Source organism: Uloborus diversus, chromosome 10 (genome assembly GCF_026930045.1).
Source record: "Uloborus diversus isolate 005 chromosome 10, Udiv.v.3.1, whole genome shotgun sequence".
NCBI lineage: Eukaryota > Metazoa > Arthropoda > Arachnida > Araneae > Uloboridae > Uloborus > Uloborus diversus.
The window spans coordinates 53,816,579-53,843,342 of NC_072740.1; the positions used below are offsets into that span (position 1 = coordinate 53,816,579).

Sequence of the window (26,764 nt, forward strand, 5' to 3'; positions counted from 1 at the left end):
TAGCCATTTATTTGACGTATGACCACTTTACCCCATTGACCACTTTCCCCCACCAGACCCTATATTATGTTTACTTCTTACGAAGTTTAGGATCCTATTTAAGATATGACTATTTTTGCTTCCTTAAACTAGGGTAGATCTGTTTTTTTTTTTTTTTTTTTTTTTAAAGAACGTTTCAAGTTACTTATTTTTTTTTCACATAAAATATATTTTTGTGCGACAATTTTACTATTTTGTACATACGTTGAGTTTTTCTGCATTTTTGAATGAAATATTTAATTACACTGCTTACTTTCATTTACTTGTTTTATTAAATATTTTTGTCGTGCATTTTCTTTTATAAAATATTTTTCTGCTTCATTTGTTTCATTAAATATTTTTTGTGCTTACTCATTTTTCTCATCAATATTCTTGTGTTGCATTTTCTTTCTAATTTATTTTTATGATTCACTTGTTTTGTGAAATATTTTTTGCTAAGTGTTTTGTGAGCTATTTTTTGTTTTTAAATATAATGTGCTTAAACTGTATTTCTTAAAACCTATTTTCTGTACTTTGATATTAAATATTTGTATAACTAATTTCTGCATTTCCCTACTTAACAACTTCTAATGTATTTCAGTTTTTAACACACACACACACACACACACACACACTAATGCAAGTGACCAACTTATTTTTGCCCAGTATACTGCAGTACTAAGAGCAAAAGTCGTACCTGAATCTAAGTTCAAAATGAGAAATTTCCATTTAGAGTTTTGCACCACCATGCAACCTTTTCAGCATTTTTTAAAAAATATTTCCCATCCATAAATGGTCATAAAACGTGTTTAAGTAAAATATGTGGCAAAGAATCACCTGGTGACCGTAACTAAATTTTGATAAAAAGTACAGATACGACTTTTCTGCGAAGCACGGCAGTATGCAATGATAGTTAATTTTATGTTTTAATAAAACTAATAAAAACTTCACTCATTGACAGAAATAAAAAAAATGAAATTCTGACATAAAATATATTACCGAATTGAACAGGAAATAGTTAATAAATTACAACCAGTAAGAAGTTTACGTTAATTAATCAATGCAAATTTGTTTAAAAGAAATTTTTCTTAGAGCATTAAATCAAATATTTATGTACTTGACCTTTATGGACTTGTATATGCATAAAAGGATAATATAAGTTTAGGATATTATTTCATATTACTACTGACTTCTGAGTAAGAACACTGTCTCTAGGAATCATTTTCTGAAAAAGATATGATAACGATATTGGCTTAATGTTTTTTTGTTGCTTCATTGACCGCACAATTTTTCGTCAGACGACAAATTGCAAATTGATTTCTAAAGGAGAATAAGTTTCTTGCTGATTTATTTGAAAAGTATATAGCTTGGCAAACATTCAAATAGTGCTAGTTGAAAGCTTGTTAAAGGATAGAGCATTGAAATATGTCTTATTACAGACTTTTGATCTTGTATTTTTTTCTTTACCATCATCAAAAGCTTATTTTATTGAACATTGTAGAAGCAAGTAAATGTTTCATAATGCTCTTTTTGGTATTTTTCTATTTATTTCAGTGAAAAATTCAAATAATCAGAGATATAGTTGAGTAGAAAAAATGTACCAACCATACATTTGAACACGTACATTGAATGTATGGTACAAATTTCAATAAAATCTCATTGCATGTGCGAAGTAAAGAGGCAACATTTGTAACAAATTTTACAAAATCAGAGTAAATACAAGGAAGTTAAAAGTCAGTATTTGTTCGTTAAGAAAAAAAGAAAAAAAAAATACGATTTTATTTTTACCAAAGAGTTACAAAAAGTGACAGAATTAAGTCTACGAATTTTGAAATGTTGTATGAGTTACTACGAAACGAATGTAATGGGGAACCGATGATAAACTAGAGGGGGAAAACGAATAAAGTCAAAGTCATCAATTAAATTGGGTAAACTTTCCAAAATGCTTTTCATGAGAACAATTTAACTTTCTTAAAGGTATCTTTGAAAGATAACTTGAGCCAAATAAAGCATCAAAAGTCATGTTAAGGTAAGATTGAGTGAATCGTGTTCTTTTAAATTATTTTTTTCTTAACACATAAATCATTTGCTTTCGACTGCCCGTTCTTTAGACATAAATTCTTAAAATTTGCTAATTTGGATGGGTAAAATTCATAAAAAATAGTGGTTCTGATGGGAAAACTTTAGTATTCAGGGCATGCAATACAAAACATATTTGGATATTCATAAATATAAAAATGATGCCTTCAAGAAAAAAAAAAGCTGTTTGATGAGTATGACACAATATATATTAAGGTGTTATGACAAGGTTTTACAGCGGTACTCCGCACCAACACCTTCTGGTACTTTCATTGTAGCTCAAATTTAAAAATAAATATTTCAAAAAAGCGTAGAAAACATGAAAATTGTTGATGAGCTTAAAAAATGTACAAAACTTATGCATATCTCGAATGGACGATATTGACTGATTTCTATGATTTCACTATTGGCCTGGTTCCTTTGACCCTGCAATCGATAAACTGGCCGAATCCAGTAAACTCGGCCAAACCCTAGTAGGAAAAAAAAAAAAAACACCGAGCGAAACACTTGTGTCGCGCATTCCCGATAGCATAGTATTTTCAAAATTGACCACTTTTCAGTCCACATTCGGCCGAGTTTTCGGCACATGTACATGTATTGTGTTACAAAAGCATAGTAATGTTGTAATAAAATTTTATAGCTATTGATTATCAAAAGATAATTTTAGATCACATAAAATTTTCAAAATTTAATTCCGATTAAAACTATACATGAAATAATTCTAGCTAATGCTATAGAAGATATCTTGATGTTTACCTGGGACGTTTGAAATATTTTCACCGGAATAAAAGTAATGAATTGAGCTTTGTAGTTCTGAATCATTCAATGATATTGATCATTGAAATTTTGCCGGTTGCATTGAACATAAAAGCTAAAAATAAGTTTGTATGATTCCAAACCTTGCTCGTTGTATTCAGCATAAAAGTTTAAAATACATTTTTTGCGATTCAAAACCTTGCTTGACTTTAACTACTTCCGGAACTTTTTTTTAAATTTTTTTTAAAGATTTTCAATATGATCTTTCTCTTGGAACTTTAAAAAAAAAATCAGATATATTAGGTACGAAACATAATAACGAAAACATTTTGTCAGGGTATTTGCTAGAAGTGGTTTGAAAGGGACGTCGAGGATAACTATCGTTAACTGCAGAAAAATCGTCTTCATTTAAAACGTAAAAACAAAAATCGTAAAAAACACAAACATAATATATCGCACACTCAGAATGAAAGGGTAACTTCTCCAATAAAATTATCATTATACATGTGACCCTTTCATTCTCAAGCGTAAAAGAGATTAAAACGTCTTCATTTAAAACGTAACTGCAAAAATTATAAAAAGCACGAGCAAAATACATAAAAGTTGTAAAAGAGAAAAAGTATTAAAAAGTAAAACTGAAAAATATGGAAAACGTGAAAACAAATGCATGCATTATGTGTTACACGTAGTTCCATCCTTTAAAATCTGCTCCCCCTCCCTCCTTCCCCATACAGCATGTATTTACAAAATCAAAGAACACAAGTTCATTAAAATTTTATTAATGCAGTACTCATCTTAAAACCATGGACGAAGCGTCTTCATATTCTAACAACACTGGAGGAACAGTAGATTCAAAATGTACTACAATAGGACGTTATATCTTCTTTCTTTATGCCGAAGGCTTACCTGATTCCATACAGATTTCACTGGTAAAAGACTGAGATATATGGTATGAGATTCTCTTTTTTCTTTCCCCTAGTGTTCTTTAGTGTTTGTCTTACTGTTTTGTAATTCTGAAGTGTTTCAATTATGAACACTTTTGTAGCTAAGTAAGAAAATGTACTTACTAGCAGTGAACACCGAAAATGTATGTAAACTAGTCGTCTTCTATACTTCAGTGGAATATTATTACAATTATTATTTTTTAATGCTTTATCAGTGTTTAATTTTACAGCTTTTTTTGCCAAAAGGTTAAAGATTTTTTATTTTATCCTTAAAAAAAATTCTTCCTTTATTTATTGAAACCGAAACATCTAATGCACATTATCTGAAATCATTTTGCCTATCGTTTTCAAGAAGTCTAGACTAGGTATTTTTGCAACACGGTTTTTAATACAATGCTGATTTTCAATGTTTTGGTTTAAGTTATCAGCAGTAGCTTAATCATTTGATTATATAACATCTACAGTGATTCTATTTAAGTGCGACAATTATAGTGCGAGATCCCACTAGGCTTGACCTACCCTCATCGAGTTTTCTAAAATTGTTACCATAGATGAAGAGTAAAAGTTGTAAATAAAACGTGAAAGTAAGAATTTCTACCTCTTTTACGTGAGCTTATCAGGGTTGCCAGGGGTTGAAAGGTGCCTGAAAATAAGAAATTTACTCTCATCGAGTTTCCGAAAATCGTTATCACAAATGAAGAGTAAAAGATGGAAATAAAACGCTTAAGTAAGGTTGCCTTCCTTTTTCAGGTTGCTAATCAGGGTTGTTAGGGATAAAAGGTTTTCAATGAGGTAGATAATTTGCCCCTCATCGAGTCTTTATGGCATGTGTGTACTGTGGAAATTGGACTTTACACCAAATTATGGTACAGTAGGAAATTGAAGCAGCGCACCTCAAATTGCCAGCCTAGCTGGCAAAGCTTGACCACCGAGAAATGGGGGATGACCTTGAAGCGGAAACATAATTTGTATCATTTATAATAGGTAGAATTAGACACAAAAGCACCGAGTAGTAAGAGGCATTCTTACTCATCTCTTATCTATTACAAAGTAATAACAAACAACCTGATGCAAATGATGTTTCCGCTTCAAGGTCATCCATCATCTCTCCGTGGTCAAACTTGTCGCGACAACAACAACACAATAAGATTCGTCTCTTTCAACATAAACTAATTAATTATCATACGTGAATAAGTAAACATGTTCTCGGAAATAAAAAAGAAAATTAGTGTTACTTTTCTAAATAATAAATGATTTTCTTTCTTTTTTTTAAATGTAATCCTTTCAATACCGAAGAGGTATTAGAATAAAACATTATTTCGTAAAATTAATATATCTAACTAAGTAACAGTTATTACTTGAACTTTCTCGAATTATAAAGTAATGCAAATAAAGATGTGTCTTTTGTCCCCGAAGAAAAACTCTGCAAAACATGCATATATAAATCTGAAGGTTACTGTCATTTTTCTTTTCTTGAGTTACGGTTGTGTTGCTGTGAAAGTGAGAAATGTTTGAAAGAAATGAGTAATGTTTTTAATTTTAGCTATGTTATATAAAATTATTGTTTGATTTACTTTCTGTAAAAATTAAGGTGTTGGAAAATTGATTCTAATATGAAATCTTCTACTAAAATATCAACATTAAAAATGTATTGGCATTAATATAATACATCTCGAATAATGTGGTTGAACTATTACTGTTATTCTATTTTTTTCACGTAATTAAAGATGATTTCAAGCACCATAAACTAGAGTATAAATTTGTGTTAAGAAACTTATAAAGGAATCTTTGACATTGGTGAATTTTCTCCGGATGAAAATTGTGTCGTAAGTTTCATGACTTTTCATTATTCTTGGCGGTTATAGAATTAACATTGAACAAGAACAGGTTTCGACCGATAACAATTAGCAAAATTTACTCTAAAACATGAAATTGTACTGCTGCGGTTAAGGTGACCTTGAAAATGTCATTTAATTTCACAAGATTTCTTACGATTAATTGTAAAGAATATTTCCGCCACATCTTTCCTAAAATTATTTAGCTTTGTTTTCGGTTCACTTAGTCACAAAATTTACCAATTGACTTTTGAATTACTTGAAAATTCAAAGTTTATCTATTCATTTCAATAGGATTGGTTTAATTATTCGAAACATAAAAAGTCCTCAATGAGCTCTGAACACTTGCTTTTTGAGTAACATTAGAATTTTCAGTTTGTTTTTACTTTGATAAAATAACTGAATTACTCAATGTGAAATTTTCGTTAAAAAAGAAAACAAATATTTTCTTCTGCACCCAAAAAAAGTTCCCAAAAATTTATTAAACTGTCTGAAATTTACTCCATTGACCGTGGGGTGAAAAAATGCTTTCGCATAAATTCTTGCTAATTTGCCGTCTAAATACTTTTAAGGCTATAATTTTTTTAACTCCATTAGCTTTGTGTCTTATAATAGCTGTATTGAATAAACTTTACAAGCAAACTATCTCCAGATAATCTTCAAAAACTAGATTTGGAAGATCTTGTAATTGTTTAACTTGTGCAGCTTTTCGAGAAAATTTTACGCTAGCAAAATTTTGTCTTTAAGCTCAAAGAATATCTATTTTTAACAACCTAAGAATTTGAAGACCAACTACTAGTAGCTGACACCCGCACTAGTTTTTTGGACATTGCACTAGTAGTTGAGACATATTGAAAAAAATATAAATCAGTAAAAAAGTTATAAAGTTGTACAAAAGTATAAAAGTGGGTTTAAATTTGCAATGCTTAACTTTCAGTTATACCTTGTTTCTCTTGTTAATTTATACTATCTTTATAAGTGTCAACTACTAGTGCAGTGTCAACTTTAACTACTAGTGGGGTGTCAGCTACTGGTGGTTTAACCTTATATATACATTCACCTTATTCAAACAGGTTTTACGGTACAACTATTTAAAAATATTTTTTAATTAATTTATTTATTATTACACATTGCGTTAATGCATAGCATCTTGAGAAGAAGACCCGTTAGAAGTTCATCAGAGCGTCACGTTAATAACGCAAAGATCGAGGGTTCGATCCCCAAGGGATAGATAATGTCGGTTCAGAATACCTTATTTTTCTCGACGAATTCTGATCTTAATTTCCAAGAATGTATAGTCTAAACTCATTGTAGGATTCTAAAACACAGTTGTGTTGTTGCATTAAATTCAGAAAAAAAAAACATTAATTTTAACATGGTAAATCGGAATATCATAAATAATGTTACTTTAGAGGTTTTTTTTTTTTTTTTTTGGATGCTTCATTGATACTTTATACAACTACAAAAGTAAGGCATCATTTTAAACTTTTTTTTCCAACCGCAATCAACGAGAAATTAAAAAACAATGCACATTTCGACTGTTTTTCGAATAACTACCGTTAAAACAAATTGGATTTTTGAATTACTGCAGTCGAATGCGAATGCGTCACATGGGTCATCTAGTATCAACCATTCCAATAAAATCAGAAAATATCAAAACATGGACTTGACCATATTGACTTATTAGCGACTCCTATCAGAACTTAGGAGAAGCCTGGTTCTTTTTTCTTTACAAAACACCAAAATCTTTTCCGCATTTTCCTACTTGCGCCTCATATTTCGCCGAAAATGCGCTTTTAGACTTTAAATTTTTCTCTTAAAGTGATGATAAAGCTGTATCCCGGGCAAAATGCCGAGCACTTTCTCACCCGTCCAAAGGGATGCAGATGTGATTTCTATTTTTAAAACACACCCACGCATAGGCTCTTCACCTCGTCCGTGGCCTGTGCTTGAAATGAAGGAGCCCTCTAACATGTCCCGATTGGCTCCCTTCGGCACGGTAAAATGTTTATTTAACTCCATAATAAACAGCTCAACTGAGAGTTCTAAAAATAAGAAATAACACAGCCTCCTTAAATCACTAACATCTGAAAGCCCAAGGTCTCGTGATACTTCAAAACTAAGGAAAATACGTAAAACGAGAAAAAATTTAAACACTAGAAAAACATTATAATAAAAATTCACTTGAGTTACTGAAACCTGGTAAGTTATCTGTTGTGAAAATTACTTCATTTTTTACAGCAATGATTAATTGGCATGGGCAACATAAGGAAGAGTTTGAGAAGTACGTTAGGTGAGAAAATTTGAAACAGCTAAAACGAAATTACATAGATCTATTTTTACCAGGGGGGGGGGTTCCCATTGGTTATACTCCATATACGGCGTATACTCTCAAACATTTTTTAGACATATTATGTATACGATCGCACACACATACTGTGCATAATGGATTACTGGGAGTATACCCTAAAAAAATGATGGGGACATCACTGATTTGTATAAATACAGTAGTACCCCCCTTTAAGAGACACCTCCAAAGCAGGACCACCTCTATTTAAGGGACATTTTTTCTGGTTCCAGTCCCTTTGAATTGGGACTTCCATGTATTTGCCTCTGAATAAGGGACACTCTATTTAAAGGACAGTTACAGAGAAAATTTACAAAAATAATGCATACTAAGTATTGCATTTACTGGAATTTAAGAATCTAAAATTCAACTAGTGAAAGTTTGACATTAACGTGCACTAATATAATCTATTGTAAAATTCCTGATAAAATGTACATGCGTGTTTTTCCCTCTCAACAATTTATTCATGCAAGCGAACAGCCTATAGATAGTGAATAGTTTTGAATCCATGAATAGTTTTGTGTAAAAAACATCAAATGTGAACACTTATTGGAATTTATATTGTACTGAATTTTAAATTGCATGAAATTAAACAAGCCCATGTAAGGAATTACGTCAAAATAATTCATGTATGCTACAAAACTTTACCAGTGTCAAATTTTTAATTAAATTTTAACTATAAAAAGAATAAATTTTGAAATTTGAATAATTTTGATTTTGATTCAGTAAACATAAATCATTTTTAGCATTTTATATTGAATATATTAATTGTTTATGTTTATTACAAAATTCTACTGAGTAATTTTACTGCATGCTTCACTTCATATACTTCCGAAGAAGGGACACCTCTATTTAAGGGACAACATTTTCGCTTCTCTTAGCGTTCCTTATTGAGAGGTTCTACTGTATTTGACCTGAAGACTCATATGTTGGGAAAATTCTTCCGTTTTTTAATGAATGATTGTGATGAGAAACAAGATACAGGCTTTGTTTCATCCACTCGCGAAGAAAAAAAAAACGAATATTGAGAGGATAAGTAGAATATCTTCTGTGGATGTGTAAAACATAATCATTGCAACATGGTGGGAAAAAAATTCAAATATGGGTCATCCTTCAAAAAGTGTAACTTTTCCGTCATACGCCTTTTACAGTAAAATCTTTAAGTGACAGTTCATTCAACTATGTTTTTTAATTTCATTAAAAATATATCTATTTAAAACTGCCAACAATTTTTTAATAATAATTTTATTTTAATATATTTTTGATTCAGAACATGTGAATTCTCACCTCCGTGGCATGTCAAACACCTATTTATGTTGCTTAATAACTTGTTTAATTAAAATTATATATTTATTTATTTAGTATTCCTTTCACAGGTGTCTCAAATACTAATTGTTTAAGGATATTTAATTTTCTAGTATTATGTTTTAGTTCGTTTTAGTAGGATGAGGAATTTTGTCACACAATAAATTCTCAAATCCGTTACCCAAACACAATAGGCCATTTCTCATAAACAGATTCAAGTAATGACATCTCATTTTATTTCCCATGATGCAAGGGAGCCCCCTCCCCCCTTCTTTATTTTCATCCATTAAGCAGTGAGATTTTTGTTAAAAAAAACACAAGATTGATTTTGTTTTAAAAACCAAGTGTGGTTTTTGAGAACTCTCACCGCCGTGAACTTGAAGTTCAGGGATGTAAATTAATGTAAGAAAAAAAGAAGTGCACGTGTTTTCATACGCTTAACACGTGCAGATTGTAGCAACGAAGAAAAATAAAAATTCTCTGAAAAATGTATCCATTAGTACTATATTAATGGAAAATTCCTCATCTCCGTAACAGACTTTATCAATGCCATTATTTCTGAAGTGAGAATAAATGATGGAGGGGAAATACATCAATTTTAGGCAGTCTACAAAATTATAAATTACCAGTATATTCTCAAATTTTCTAATTTGGAAATATATCAATTCTATACGATTTTTTTATTTATTTTTTACAGAAATTTGAATTAAAAGGATAACTAAAATTTAAGCAGTAATTAAGAAATCTATGGTTAGACTCACACTAATCATTAAAATAGCTCATTGTTTGCACAATTAACAAACTTAATACTTAGATATTACATTGGCCTCTGTTTTCAAACACTAAACTTTTTCCTGTTTTTCTCATTTCCGTGAACAAGGTATTTTTTTATTTATTTTATTTATGAGTAAAATAATTGGAAATTAGCTGGGCCATTGTTTATGGTTACTGCTAATAGGTAACACTTTGACGTAAGAATGAAAAAAATAAAAAAAAGAAAACAAAGGTTTTGAAATTGAAAAATATTCTCGTTCAAAAGTTACATTCTGGAGAATGACACATATATTTAAGAAACGGAATGGTTCAGAATTGTTTATTGCTGTTAGCCGAGTGTCTAGAACAAGTTTCTCCCGGGATGTCACCCCCTCCCCCCCCCCAAAAAAAAAAACTTTAAATCATGCATGTAAAAGTTCGTCCCATTTTCAAAAACAACTTTTATTTTTGAAAACGAAAGCGTAAGTTAGGTAATATACATTAAAAAACAGGAGACACATGAAAATTGTGAACGTATTTCATTTTTCCATTGAACAGGTGAAAAATTTATCAATAAAAAAATCAAGAGGTATTTTAAGCCAATGTATGTCAAGATAAAATGCATAGCATTTCATGTAAATAAAATTTGAAATATATTGGGAAAATTTTTCAGGTTTGAAGTATTAGTATTTTTCATTAACCCTTAAACCTATTATAAGTGGCACCTTCCCCCGCCCCCCCCCCCCAAAAAAAAAGAATATTACTTCTCGCGGTAGTTCTGTTACACAATACGCTGCTTCTGCTATACAATATTTTTCATAAAATTCACAGGGACAGACTTTAAAATTATACTACTTCCACATTTACTTACCAAGCAGTCTCTCTTTCCCTCTTTAAATCAGTATAAAGAATCTATTATTGGCACTCTTAATCCACATCCCATTTTGTAAGGACTCTTCTACCAGTTGTAGCTAATGAATCATAAATTCATTAGGAACCAAATTATCAAGGTGTTGTAACATCAATAAACAACATTTACTTGCCAAGCATTCTCGCTTTCCCACCTTAAATCTAACAAATTAGTTTCAAAAATCCATTGTTAGCACACTCTTAAACCACGCCCCATTTTTCAAGTACTCGTCAACCAGTAATTGAAACTATCTTGTAGCTAATGAATCATGAATTCATTAGAAAGTAATTTTTTTTTCTGGTACACTGATGGTAGATTCCTTACAAAATGGGGCGTGGAGGACTCTAGATTTCCGAAACTGATTCGACGCTGCTATGGGGGGAAGGAATTAATGCTCGGTACGAAAGAAAATGTTGTTGATAGATAGTAAGGCAACTTGAAATCTGTAAAAAAAAATAATCAAACAAAATCACCAGTATTAGTAACCAGTAACAAAAGTAGACAAAGTTAGCAACTACTCGTAATTTGGGATGGAGGGAATGAGAATTTACTTAGGATATTGTTTTTTTTTTCTTTCTTTTACTGAAATACTACTTATTACTGGACCTACACCACTAACTGAAGACAGCTTATTATTAGCTTAGTAAAGATATTTATCCACAAGAGACACAGTAAAATTATTCATATTTACATGAAAACAAATAAGACGCTGCTTTCAATGCTTAAGCAACAATTAAATTACAAAAACCATTAACTATTTATTGACAAATAATAATAAATATCCTTGTGTAATAAAAGAAAATTAATTTAGGTTGAAGCGTTTTTTCTTTATATTTAGCTTCACTGGTTGAAAAAAGACAATGTTAATTCGACAATGTCTCATGTCAAAATGAAAATGTGGTGAGCTTCGAGACGTAAGCAAAACTACTGCTCTCCGAAGCGTACATTATTTTTGCATTGGAAAAGGGTTTCGGGCTGAAATATAGTTTGAAATTTTGTTACATAATTATAAACTTGTTCTCTCCCTTTTACTCGTTTAGTTTATTCAAAGTCATTTATATGACTCTTTATTTCAATACCACGAACACTGTGCAGTTGTGGTGTCTATATGTTTAAGGTTTACGGAAGAATTTAGTACAGTGAAGTCATGTGCCCCCCCCCCCCCTCCCTGCTCACACGAAATTAGTTTTCCTGGAATTTTTGAGAACTTATAAGAACAATTGCTGTACTCTCATCAGCGCGATATAAATCAATGTCTTCTTTGCTCCTTTCTTTTACTTAAATAGGCTTTTATTTCACTTCGTAAAACTGACACATGACGATTTCTCTTGATTCTGAAAGCACAAAAAATATATTTAACTATTATCCTTTTTATTTCTTTACTTGTTTTCGCAAGCAAAAAATTATATTTGACTAGTTTTGCTACAAAATATATTTTAAAATCAACTGCATGAAGTAGAAATATGTACCTACTGTTAAAGTTGCAAATACTATTGTTTGTGTATTGATAATATTTTAATTATTTTAGTTGATCTAATTATACAAATATTTTTTACAGATGTAGTGGGGATATTTAGTGATCATAATCATTTGTAAGTATTGTTTTTATTTGCTTTTGTTACTAAAAACAAAATTCAATAATATGTAACGGTTAAACTTGACAGTACAATGGACTGTTTCTATATCTGAACCCTCGCTAGTGTGACCACCTCGATATTCTGAACACATTTTGATGGTCCCAGCGAGTGCATAGGCATTATCCAGTCTCCCTATATAATGAACACCCCCATAATCTGAACACTTTTATACAGTTAAATGAGTGTTCAGGATAGAGATAATCGTCGCTAACAGCATGAAATGGCAATTGTATATAATTCAGCTTCTGGAAGTTGTTCCGATGCATTTCATAGCGCGTCAAAGCAAGTGCTTTGAAACCGAGCCACCATTTAATTGAGTTAGTATGAATTCAAAGATTCCACTAAAACCAATAATAAGCTAGATAAATTACTAAATGCGTAGAGAAAAAAAGAAAGTAGTTGAGGTTTTATTATGAAAAATTAACTTACTTTATGATAGCTTACATCTAACTGCAGTAACTTTTCTTTTGCTTGCTTACAAGAAGGGGTTTCCCGAACTTAATTTTTTTTTAGGGGGGGGGCGGAAATTTCTAATTTTCCGAATGGAACTCCAACTTTTGACGAATCGTCAGACAAAGTTTGATGAAAAAGGAAATTTTTGGGAGGTCACAGTGACCTGCCATCGGGGCGCCCCTGTTTACATGTGGGCTGTGAAAGCTCGTTCGCAATAGTTTTAGCAGTAATCAGATCTGTACTGAACTAGTTGTCACCTCTAGAGCTTTAAGTGCTAAGTTAAGATACGGGGAGGCGCAGGAACGTTTACTTCATACGTTCTAACGTGATATCGAAACACATAACGATACATTTCAGCTTGAAAGAGAAAGGCAGTAAAAGTACCCATAGAATTTTTGTGATAAGTTGTTATTCTAACTCATAGTTGGACTGACACCCAGCAGAGTAAAGTAGTGAATGGGCATCGGTTTCGTAGGTTCAAGGTCGTGAGATCAAACCAGACTCCAGCCGGGCCCATCCTTTAGGGGGATCAGGGGGTGGGATTGACCCCCCCCCCCTGGCTTTGAGAAATTAATGTATTAACATATAAGTGGGCGTGGTTTTGGTTGTTTTTCGGTATAATTTGTATTGAATAGACACCTTTTGCCCCCTCCCCTGGAAAACGTTGAAATAACGAGCCTGACTCCAGTCGTGCTGAAGCTGCTGGAAATGGTCAGCGTCTGAAACTTTTTCTTTTATATGCTTTTCGAAAATAGGCCACAAGAGTTTCGGATCAAGAAAAAAGGGTGGTAAAGTATTAGTCTCTGTGTTCAACACAGCGAGCATGATTCTTCTAAGCAGAGATGTGCACAAATGACTTTTACGGGACCCCTCCATATTGTTTACCCTAACTCCCTACGTATATTTCATCCATTCATTTTTAAAATATCGGGCCCCTTTTAGGCTCGGGCCCGGGCCATCAAACTCTATCGATTCTATGTGGCCGTCATCCCTCCTGCATTAACCACACACCACACCCTTTTGAACTTCGGATAGTGAGGATGAGAATTTTATTTTAATTTTGAGATATTATTTGGGAGATTTTTGGTTGGTATAACATTTGGATGAGTTGTCTTCAGCTTCTCTCTGTCACAAAGTTACATCATCGCAATGTAACTGACATTGCGAAAAGTAGACCTTGACAATCGATGTACGTTCAGAAAACGCAGTATTTTGACATTTCCACGAAAAAAAAAAACAACAACAACAGTGTACGTACTAAAAAAAAATGTTCAGAACTCAATTTCCAACTTTCATTTGAATCTCGCTCACGGATCAAAAGTTTTAAGGGGTTTTTTTCTTCTTTTTTAAATATAGCTCAATAATTGCCACCCTGTATATAATTTCTGTGGGTACATTTATCAGAAATTTGCATATAGTAACATAAAAAGGCTGTCGAGTTGAAAGGAACTCGGTAAAAGATTCGATGATAAGAATTTTTTCACTTTCTTTTCGCAAGATCCAAAAATTTGATAAACGAAAAAAAGAGCGTAAATGAAAAATCTTAGTGAAAAATCTAAGTGTTTTTTTGCAAAAAATGTTATCTTCAAAATGATTCATAGCTAAATTTAAACTATCTCTTCACACTTGCAGAGTGACATCTGTTTTTTCTTCATGCGAATAACAAAACAATCATTATCAATTATTCTTTCAAAAAGTTGACTCGCATTTGTTAATTCATTTTTCTCAAACTTTTTACTTTTAAAAGAAAATTTGGAGAACTTTTGAATTCAAACTTATATTTCTTATGGGTACTATGATTCCTTTGAAATATATTCTTAAATGGTAGATGTGCCCCCCCCCCCAAGAGTGTTTTCATACCCCCCCCCCCCTCAAATACTACTGTAGTAGTATTTGAGTATCCTCTCCCAAAACGAGAATCCCCAAAATGAGAACAAAAATTTTGTAAAATTACCCTCCTCCCTAAAAATTTCAACGGCGCAGTTTGCACCATGAGGTCCCCTCATAGGCACCTCTCTGTGAGGAATAAAGAGAGAAAAATGCTTGTATGCAGTACTAATGCCGTATTGTTTAATTAAAAAAATTAAAGTAACGCGCCAGACTTTTCGATTGGCATGTTTTAAGTGGATTCAATATGAACACGGAAACTTCAATTTATTTTTTGAGTCTTATGAAAATGATGAATGTCTGATTTAGCATTATTAAATAAACGCAGTATTATACAACACCTAAGATTTATTAAGATTTAGTTAATAAAATTCACAAATATTTTTTCCGAATGAAAACAAAGAAGCTTTTTATATTGGTTTCTGATCTTGGCAAGCCGACAAATTTTGGCAGAAGAAAATCAGTTCATCATCTTTTTAATCTTAACGTCATTCTATTTATAGAAGCCACATGTTAGCCTGCATTATAGGCAAACATTGTTTGGGCAAGTTTTTATCATCTCTTCATCAGACATTGCTTTACCAAAATCGACGTATGTCAGCCATTCGTTCTTCATTCTGCAATGCCATGTCTTGCGTGGCAAAATAAAAATCTTTATTTAGATTCAGTTCAGGAAGTTTTAAATGTGTGATGCGTGAATGGTTTATTATTAACTTAAAACTTTTCACTGAACTCATTTTAGATCTTTAATAAAAACCGTAAATATTGTGGAAATTTCCTAAAACTGAAAAAAAAAAAAAAAAAAGATTTATTTTTGATGAGAGATTTTTGGTCTAATGTCAATTTTTGATACCAGGGGGACACAATGCCATTTTAAATCTGAATTTAACGTCTGATGACATCGTGCTGGCATCATTTGCATACCGATAATCAATTGTTAGTGGAATTATGTTAGTGCTGACAGATAATTGCAGATGAAACTATGAGGCGACTTCGAATTGATGAATGTCTGCTGCAGATGGCAGCACCACGAAGGCCTCATTACGAAAGCCAATTGCAGATGTTAACCATGTTGATGAAAGGACAAGCACTAGAAATATTCACTGGGAGAAGCAACATAATGATGATGATGTTACATTCATGTTGATAGCGATCGGTCGATGACTCTAGCAGTTCTGTCCAGAAACTTCTTGAAATGCATCCAGGGGCGCCACGAATTTGAAATTTTTGGAAGACGGTATTATTAATTTGCCGAATGGAGCTCCAAATTTTGCCAAATGATAAAATACGGATGTCCAAACATCAAATGAAAATGGCATTTGGACATTTAAAAACTGCAAAATTTGCCGAATTGTCAGACAAAATTAGCCAAATAAGGACATTTTTGGAAGGTCACAGCGACCTCGGAACGCCCCTGAATGCACAGGTGTTCTTTAAATGTTAGACAAAGTTCGTCATTTTCCCATTATTCTTTCCTCATTCGGTCAGAAACTCAAGCTCAAATCTATCTACATATTCGTCACTTTGACGAAGAGTTTCCTGCAGAGACGGACTGGCCCGCCGGCCAGTGCGCTTACAAATGCCTCGAACGCTTCTGAAAACATTTTTAGATACGCTAACGCTCAAAGAAATAGGTACTGTTGTTAGCTGTACGAAGTTATAATGTGTGTTGAATTATAATAAATTATGATTTCGTAGAAACATGGCAAGTCAAAAAAAAAAAGTTATCTCCAAACATAGCCTAAAATTGCGATGTTGGAGTCTCAATGGCGAAAAAAGTCTGCGGCTATCCCCTGAACCTTTCTTTTCCCCTAATGTCACCAAATGTAGTTTATAAGTACATTTTCAACGATCAATTTTGAAAATGTTCAGTGGGAGAGTAGCCACACCTTCCTTAATGTCTCAATAAATCGCCTAAAACTGCGTTTTTGAAACTTTCATTTCAACATTTTTTGGGAACAGCCCTCTTGCCTTCGAATCTTGACCCTTCTCCTAATGTCTTCAAAAATAGTCTAAAACTTTCGAAAAATTGATTTCTGGGAGAAACTCATCCACTCCTTCCTCTAATGTCATCACAAATAGCTTAAAGTTTCATCTTCAGAAATTTCCACGGAAGAGCTTCCAACCATTCTTTTCCAAAGATAACATAAAATTAATTTCAGTTTTGAAACACAATTTGGGAGGAAACCCGTAATTCCGCCCATTTTTCTCCTATCATTCCTCAACAAAGAGTAAAGTCACGGTTTTAAAACTTCAATTTCAGAATTTTTTTCTGACAGAGCAGTCTGACTTTTTTTTTTTTTTTTTTTTGTTATGTCAGCATATTCACCATACGTCACCGAAGATGACCTACAATTGCATTTTTCACTCGGCAATAGCTAGCATTCCAGAGAGAGCCCCCGAAAATTCATAATTTCCTTTCGCCATCCCCTTAATTTTATGAAAGAAGGCTTAAAATTTTGTTTTCAAAAAGTTCCGAGGAAGAATCCTCAAACTCTTCCTTAAGTTTCCAAATAAATTTCGAATCATCCTTTTCTCTAGGGTTCCAAGAGCTTTGCCGGTCCCCCGGGCGAAATACTGATCTGCAAACACTCATCCACCCCTACCCGAACCCGCGTTTTTAACACTTTAATTTGAAAAACAATTCTGAAGGAGGGATTCCCCCATTCCCCCCCCCCCCCATTACCAAAGATCGTCTAAAATTGCCTAATTTGATATACAACTTTTAAAAACTTCTGGTGAGATCCCTCCCCCTCGAACTTAATCAAGGGCCAGTCTAAAAGGACGGTTTTAGAGCTCCAATTTCGAAAAGATTCCGAGAAGAGCCACGAACTCCAATTCTTTACTCAACGCCGCAAACTTTGGTTTTTAGACTTCAAGTTAAAAAAAAAAAAGAAACTCGGGGGAGAGTCTTCAAACCCTTTCGCTTCTCCTAAAGCCTTCAAAAAGAGCCTACGGTTTGAATTTTAACAAACTTCAATTTCGAAAAAATTCCTTCAACCCGGTCCATCCCTTAAAGTCACGAAAGATGACCTACAAAAGCTTTTTTTAGCTTTAACTTAAAACCGTCTTGAGGGCCCGGCAGGCAGCTTCATTAAAGTCTATTAGTCTAAACTTTCGTTTTTAGAACTGCAGTTTTGAAAAATATCCGTCGGAAACTCTAGAAGGTCGCCTAAAAAATTTCGTTTTTGAAACTCTTCACCGCGCGTCATCAAAGATGGCCTGCTATTGAGTTTTTAGCACATCAATTGCAAAAATAATACCCCCCCCCCCCCATTTCATATCATTATAGGTGGTCTGAAATTTTATTTTAATGTTTCAATTTCTAGAAATTTTTGAGGGAGAGTCTTCAAACCCCATCCTTCACCCTAACATTTCAAAGTTAGCCTACTTGAGGGCAAGACAGCTTCCGCCCCCCCCCCCCTCACCCCAACATTATCGAAACTGTTTTTGAAACTTCTATCTCAAACATTTTTTCCGGGGAAGCATCCCTGAACTACCCTTACTTTATTACATCCCTAAAGATTTCGCTTTTAGGCCTTTCATTTCGAAAAATTCCAGAGAAGAGCCCCAAATCCCCTCTCCCCAACATCATAGAAGATCATCTAAAATTGAATTTTGGGAGTTTCAATTTCAAAAAATTGCTGGGAAAGAGTCCTTGAAACAGGTCTAGGAACTGAAAACAGCGTTGCTGAATGAGTGGTACCAACTGAAACGGCCGAGCACTGGATTTCGAAGGCCGATTACTGGAGCATCAACTCATATTCAAAATAGATAGAATTTCAAAAAAAAAAAAAGAGAAATATTTCTGTTTTAAGACAAATAAGTGTAATAAAATAGTATTAGAAATGTGCAGTCAAAAGTTTAACATTGTTTTTCTTGTTGCACTGATTTCTGAAATTAATAGTTAACCAAGAATTAGCAATCGAGCTCTTAAAAGGACGACCACTGATGCTTTTGCTCAAGTTTAATTACCGTCGATGCTTGTTTTTTGTACCAAGCTCGTCTTTTCATATCTTGACGCACTCAGAAAATGAACCATCTGTATATTTTTGCCGGGATTTGTAAGAAAATCATAAATGATCATTCTCGATCGATTCAGCTTTTATGCAATTTGACGTGTAGCAAGTCCTGAAATTTTAAAAGCTACTTTTCCTTTCTCAAAATTCTGAAAGTTTAGTAAAACCTGACTACGCGCGCGGAGAGATAACGAGTGAACTGGAAGCAATCACGAACCGCTTCACTTTTCAATAGGTAGAATCAGCGGGAATTGCGCAAGCAGTAAAGTCTCGCGTTTCTCCTAGATTCAAATCCAACCTATACGAAACTAAAGTGGTCCGTTTCCGCTTCGAGTTCACGTGTCATCTCTCCGTGGTCAAGCCTTACCCAGGGATATCGCACCAAAAATTTAATTTGACGTTCAAAATCGCGAATAGACGTTTGCACCGTCATGTAATTGTTGATTGCAGAACACAAACCAGGAAAGGTTTGTTTTTTAGAACACACAATGGCAGATTATAGTTATCCTTATTTTTTGGCTGTTTGAATCCAAAATACATTTTATAAATATTAAATTCATATATTTCCATAAAAGCTAATTAAAAAAGGCTTGATTAATCATTGGTTTTCTGCCATAAAATTTACATAATTTTCCAGCGAACTGCAGGCGAAATTTTTCGATTTTCCATTTGTCCTTAAAACTTGCCCGTGTTTTCTTAAGTCCCATGTTTTCTGTATCCAAGATAAATTTCTATAAAAGGAAAGATAATTTATTGTAGAATAATTAGCTGTTTTACTGCGTAACTATTCAATACTCCTCATGGAATATGAAAATAACCTAGGTCCATTGTGAAAGAACCACGTGACTTTCAGGAATATCGATAATATCAAAGCAAGTTAACTGTTTTTTTTCTGTATGAAAGATTTTTATCACTTGCTTTCAATTTCTGCCGATTTGAATGCTATTTTTTATTTTTTTTTTACGTTAGAGTGTGAACAATGTTTAATGAATGCATGTGGGATGGTTGATAACGTATCAGTTGATTTTAACATCAGTGAGGGTTTTATGCTAAGTTTGAACTTAGCATAACAAAGGAAGGGAAAACAAGTCACTCTCCGCAAACCGTCAACAGTTTGTACCCTCATTCTACAATCGACAAACACTCATTAAACCGTTAACCAGGTCCGTCATTTATGGAGTCAGAGGGAGCAGTGGCGTAGCCATGGGGGGGATAGGGGGGTCAGACCCCCCCCCCCCATCAGCCCCAAAAAATCATTTTTCAGTCGAACCTGAAGGGTTCTGTTTATGAGCTAAAAGATTTTTATTTAATATAATAGCTTTTATGACGGTAAAAAACTTATGTCTTCCTGTTATATATATATATATATATATATATATATATATTGTTTGTGCATATAAACTTGAGGGCATGGCTTTACTTTAAACTTCAAAAAAAATTAACCCCTCCCCCCCCCCCAAGGATTTTTTCTCGCTACGCCACTGAGGGGGAGGGTGATTTGCCCTCCGGCTTTCAAAAATTAATATGTTTACATGAAGTGTGCCTCTTTTTGTTGTCTTCCCTCCTCCCGATCTGAAAAAAATCGATATGACGCGCGTGCCGTGAACCAACATAAACTTTGACCAATCAAATGCGAGGGTTTTTGGCAAAGCAGCAGGAGCTCAAAACTTGAAGTAAACGATCTCATTATTAATAAGAAAACGGTTATAAAAGGGCTTACAGTTATCATTGAAGACTATTGTATAAAGAAAGGTATTTGTACAATATACGTATTCATTTTTGATTTTTTTTAGCTCAGAGTCGAATTAAACTCCTCGCCACCCCTAGGCAGATCAGAAATCTGTCGCCACCTCCTCTCAAAAATTAAAAAAAGGTTGCAAAATTTCCAAAAAACACAAAAAATAGTGTTTTTGAAATTTAAACTGTCAAGCTTATAACTGTCAAGAAACGAAGGAATTCAAGGGTGTCTCAATAGCAGGTCATTGTGACCTCCCGAAAAATTCCTTATTTGGACGATTTGGAGACAAAATTGCAACATTGAGTTTCTTTTTTCTTTTTTAAAGTTTTTAAAATTGTTTTTTAATGATGCTTAACGTTCCTTCCGATTAGGTATTATGAATATGATATTTGTGCATGCTCGTGTTTTATTATTCGGCAAATTGAGAATTGTTTTCATCTATAAATCAATGATTTAAATTATTTCCTTTGTGTTATTACGTTCACTCACTTTACATTTCTTATCAACCCTCATTGCTCGATGGTATTTCACTAGTAAATTGTTACTGGATTGTATTCCAAAAAGTCCAAAGATTCTGCTTTTGAAAACTGCTCATTTGAAAAGTATGTATATCACTTTTTAAAAACTTTTTGAAGACTCCTATTTTGTTCATCGGTTTTTAACTAAGCATGTTTCATTTAAAATCATTCAGCCTTTTTCGCTCGTCACTCATTTTCATTTGCCGCCCAGACTTAATACGATAAACAGAAAAGTTTTAAATACACTCTGTCGCAAAAAAATATATGCACCTAGAAGATATAAAGCCACAATCATGAAACTCGGCACATATGCAGTTTGGAAGCCGATATGCAAATGATTAAAATTTCAGCGCCAATGAAACGAGGCTAAGCGCGCTATGAGCATGTGAGTTGGACAGGTGGGAGAGTTTAAAAGCATGAGGACTTGTGCCGTAGGGCTATTCAGTCGAATCTGTTGACTTTGGTAGACTGTATTGTGACTTAAGATGCCTCTAAGACGTAACCGGCGGAAGAACGAACAGCTGACGGAGTTTGATAGGGGCCTCAGAGAAGCAGGTTGGTCAAACAGGAGTATCGGCCGCCACCTCGGTCGGAGTGATATGGTAGTTGCTCGGTGTTGGCAACAGTGGATCACGGAAGGGTCGTCTACCGTCGCGGAGGGTCAGGGCGTCCCAGGAACACAAATGAACGCGAGGATCGCGCAATCAGAAGAGTGGCCACGCCTGCTCCGACAACATCGCCAGCATCGATTCAACGTCACTTACCTCCTTCCAGGTATCCGGTGGTATCAAGGGAAACCATTAGGAGACGACTGGCCGAAATTGGTTTGGAGCCCACGTCCATTAAGACGCTTGCCACTGACCCCACAGTACAGGCAGTGTCGACTGGATTTTTGCCAACCTCGGGCAGCTTGGAGCGTAACAGACTGAAGGTGTGTGATCTTCAGCGATGAATTCCGATTTAGTCTCAGTGCTGACAATTACCGCACACGTGTGTGGAGGTGCACCGGCCAGCGCTCCGATCTGGCATTTGTTGTCGAGCGGCATACAGCCATTTCATAAAGTGTGACAGAGTGGGGAGCGATTTTTTGGGACACACGATCACCTCTAGTTGTTCTCCAAGGCACTTTGACAGCTCGCAGATACGCGGACACCATTTTAACGCCGATTGCTCTGCCTATGCTATCAAGTCGCCCAGGTGCCATTTATCAGCAGGATAATGCTCGTCCACATACTGCGCGACTCGCTCAACATTGTCTTCAGGGATATGACGTACTCCCATGGCCTGCCAGCTCGCCAGACCTTTCGCCAACAGAGCATGTCTGAGACTTGCTGGGAAAGCAACTGCAGCCATCCCGGGATACAGGGGAATTAACGACACAGTTGCAAAGATTATGGCATGATCTTCCGCAGGGGGTCATAAGTGACCTAACTGATTCGATGCCGTGTCGTGTTTCGGCTTGTATAGCTGCCAGAGGTAGCTTTACTACTTACTGATTTGTAACCTTGTGCATGCTGTAACTGCTTAATAAAATTATCTTTTATTCTAAATTTTTAATCATCTTCTTATCTCCTTATACACTACATGCCTGCCAAGTTTCGTGAGTGTAGCTCAATTTCTTCAGGGTGCATATATTTTTTTGCGACAGAGTGTATTAATAACGTAGAAGAGAAAATACACATCAATCACTGAAAAACCATAATTGAACAAACCTTACTATGGCACTAAAAATATTAGTCGAACTCCAATCTTGTTATAGCGTCTGGTGAAACGTGATGTGACACTGGCGTTTCTTCAATCGACACCACTTTTCGTCTTCACGCTTATTGTTTTACAGACTCTATTAATATGCTTGAAAAATATTTCATTTTCATAAGACGAGTGAAAGTAAACATTATGAAATTACAAGAAAAGGATGTCACTGTGGAAAATGAAAGAATACTAGTAGTTCACTTCAAGAGTGATAATCAAAAATAAAAGAAAAAAATGTATACGTGGGAATTGTGGCATCTTTCAGCTTGAACTTAGAAAGCTCTTGCCCGGTAATATGACGGGCAGGATAAATAAGATACGAAAATTTAGCCCCTGATTTCGATGGGAGCGAGCGGGAAGGGGTTAATTTTTAACCGGTTGATGTTTTGCATCTATCATTAATTAAATGAGTATGAACTCAGCTAATGACCTCAACCAATCATGTTTAGTGGTTTTCTTAAGAAGTACAACGATTTAGGAATTTGATTAACAGCTTTGTTGATAGAAGGATTTCGGAGTCGTTGGCCGAATGGGTATTAACTAACTTCGCATAGTTGGATTCAGCTATGAATTAAACAAGTGCGTAGTTATTGCTTAAAGGATACGTCACTAACAGACTCATTTTTCTTACAGGACATGGCCAGGCTGACATTGAATATCTCATTTCATCAAAAAGCTCCAGTCTTTTACATTTCAGAAATCACGTAATGTCACAAATCATCTAGCTTTCCGATTAAAATGAAGCAGCACAGTTTGTTTATCATCATTTCTGCCTTCCAGTGGGCCATGCAACCCTGCACGAAACAAGCATTCGAAAATGTTCTAATTTTTGTACCTTGTTAAGAAAAAGATAATAATGAAATTATGTAACCAAAGCATGATGTGTAACTACATGATGTATAAAATATTAATGAGCATGAAATATAAATATGAATAACGATATTTACATTTTATATACTCAAAAAAATAAATAAAATAAATATTTTGTTGATTCTGTATTTTGAAACGTATGTGTCGTTATTTAAAGAACGTTTCAAATTTGTACGCCAATTTAAACTAAGGTGATGTGCTTATAATTGACCACTGGAGCACAAAAACGGAAAAAAAAGTATAAATAAGTAGATATTATTTTTCTGATTGGTAAAATAAATGCTCTGATACAATATATAGTTGCAGCTAAAGTTTTCTTTGAAGGGGATGCTTACAAAGCCGTCTGGAAAGTTTCAAACGTCACTTCTAGTATTAGCCAGTACTTCTGGTATTATGAGATGAATTGTTCAATCTTAATTCATCAGTTTATATGCAATTCTACAGCTTTATTTACTGAGCTATGCAGATCATCCATGTTTGTTTTAAGTAAACTAATACATTTTCATTGAAAAACTAACCATTTACATTGGGATTAAGATGTGGGCAAATGCTAGTTGTCTAAAATGTTATCCATGCCAGTGATTGACGGTCAATTAATGAACTTTTAAAGGTTTCAAAGTCTCAAAACCAAAACTATTACAAACATTTTTGCCTAAGATGAAATATAATAGCACTTTAATTCAGAAAACAGGATATTTTGAAGTAATTGAACATTCATAATATACACCGCCGGCTCGGTCATTTCCGGTCGAGGACTGCAGTTTCGTGCTCATTAGCACTCATCAGCCCGGCATAGGAAAGTGACTGAGTTGGAGATGGAAAATCTCTTAAGGAAGCCAAGAGTGCCAAACAAACTGGTAGCCAATATAGAATTAGCACAGACCAGACAGAAGCAATGGTTCGGTTCAACTGGAAGATTGAAGGCAAGGCATGGTATATTCAGTCTGGAATAAAGCACGAAACTGCAATCCTCGACTGGAAATGACTGAACCGGCTATGTATACGAGGGGGGACCCAAAAGAAACCGGACTAATGGTACGATGCCGATCCTAGATGTAGTAGAGTGTTCTCCAGCTAGATGGCTCAAGTACAGACCTTCACAAACTAGCTGTGCAAGTGGCGTCAGTTTAATTGATACCGCCGGATCGTAGGGTTGGTTTTCTCAGGTGCTGTTTCTTTCCGCCTGCGAACTGATTTCATGGCAGATTTAAAAGAACAAACTAAACTTGAAATTTTGCTTCTCCTGATTGAAAAGTCGGCAACGGATTAGCTTATCAAATGTTTGAACGAGCTTTCAAGACCGATGCTATGAGCCGTACATAAGTTTTTGAGTTGTTTGAGCGCTTTAAACGCGGTAGTATGAATGTTGAAGATCATGCTCGCTCTGAGCGCCCTTCAACGTCTCGAAATGATGAAAACGCTCCCATACACACAACCTTTACTATTAACCGCTAATTGGCCTCTCAGGGGTGGCCAGTCGTTCTTCGACCCTCGTATTCGCCAGACCTAGCCCCCTGTGATCTTTTTCTGTTCCCGAGGATGAAAAAAAATCTGAAAATGAAGCATTTTGATGATGTAGAGGCTGTAAAAACTACTTCGCAACGGGCACTGGACATGGTCAAAGTTAGAGAGTTCCAGGGGAGCTTCTAACAGTGGAAAAAAGGAATAAACAAGTGTATTGCATCAAAGGGTGAACACTTTAAAGGAGATAAAAGAAATTTTGTGAATAAACTTATATATAAATATTTTAGAACAAAAATTCGGTTATTTTTGGGTCCCCCCTTGTATCATGTATTTCTGCTTTAGTCCAGGCTATTGGGCGGTAATTTACTGAATAATTGAACATTGTTGCAACTCAGTTCATCAAACGACCTAATCGAACAAGTGTAAGTGATTTTTTTTCTTCACTTATATCTACAATCGACTTGATATCTACCACAAGTCAGAAAGGTTGCACCTCTAGCACATCCCAGAGAGGTCTGGATATCCAGATCTCTCTTGGATATGATCTTTCTAGGATATTATGGATTTAACACAGATATCCATGAGATATAGGGTGACAAGAAATAACTTGGACACACATGATACATAACATTATAATTTTAAGGCTAATGAAAATATTACGACCAAACTTCAAAATAAATATGAATGCATTATTTCATCGAAGAAAAACTTCCAAACTGGCTACCTTTAGCCTTAATACAGAGCTTTAAACATGTCACAAAATATTGGACTATGGGCGGCAACTCACTTACTGATATTTTACCCCATTCCTTGCATAAGGATTTCTTATGGAATGTTAAAGTTTTATGAGGTTTTGTAGGGGAAGGAGGATTCAACTCCAGCCCCTGCACAAACTGATGCATCTTAAAGAGTAAGGAAAGGTCCACCACAATCCTATGCTCAAGCAGTTAGTATGTTTAAGATGGCTTTTGTAAGAAAAACCTTCCAGTCGGAGACTTTGTCTCGTGATGACATTGAACATTTCAGCTTGTCATCCTAAGAAGGACAAACCTGGTTCTCTATGAGGATCACATGCCAAAAATGCAAAAGGATTCTTAACAAAAATAGTATTAATAAAGTTTTTGGTCTTTTCACTGGTTTTTACGCCTTAAAGCGGCACCTTGATATAATGGGTATCAGTAATGATCCAATTTGCTGTGGTTACCTCTTTAAAGAGGAAACTATTACTCCCATCCTGTGTGATTGTTAAATATTTTCGGCCTATAGGTTTGAACACCTTGGTCATTGTTTGCTTGAACAGTGGGATATTCATGATAATCCTGTTAGGTGTTTGCTGAAATTTGCTTCAGCTACTTATCGGTATTAAGACATCTGTTTGGTTACTGGTACAATAGACCTCTGGTCGCAGTGCTTGGTTCGGTTGAGCCCCCCCCCCCTCCTTTCAGTCACTTCATTTAACAATTACCTAGTTCAGGTACA

General features: G+C 34.5%; 1 long non-coding RNA gene across 1 annotated transcript in view; it reads left to right on the forward strand.

Moving 5' to 3' along the window:
- LOC129231547 (uncharacterized) overlaps positions 1-23,943 on the forward strand; it is a 49,214-nt gene extending 25,271 nt beyond the window's left edge. Inside the window, exons 2-4 of the long non-coding RNA XR_008581266.1 lie at positions 3,641-3,802; positions 12,506-12,539; positions 23,585-23,943. This is a non-coding gene — a long non-coding RNA (uncharacterized LOC129231547). The remainder of the gene's footprint in view (positions 1-3,640; positions 3,803-12,505; positions 12,540-23,584) is intronic.
- The last annotated feature ends 2,821 nt before the right edge of the window (positions 23,944-26,764 follow it).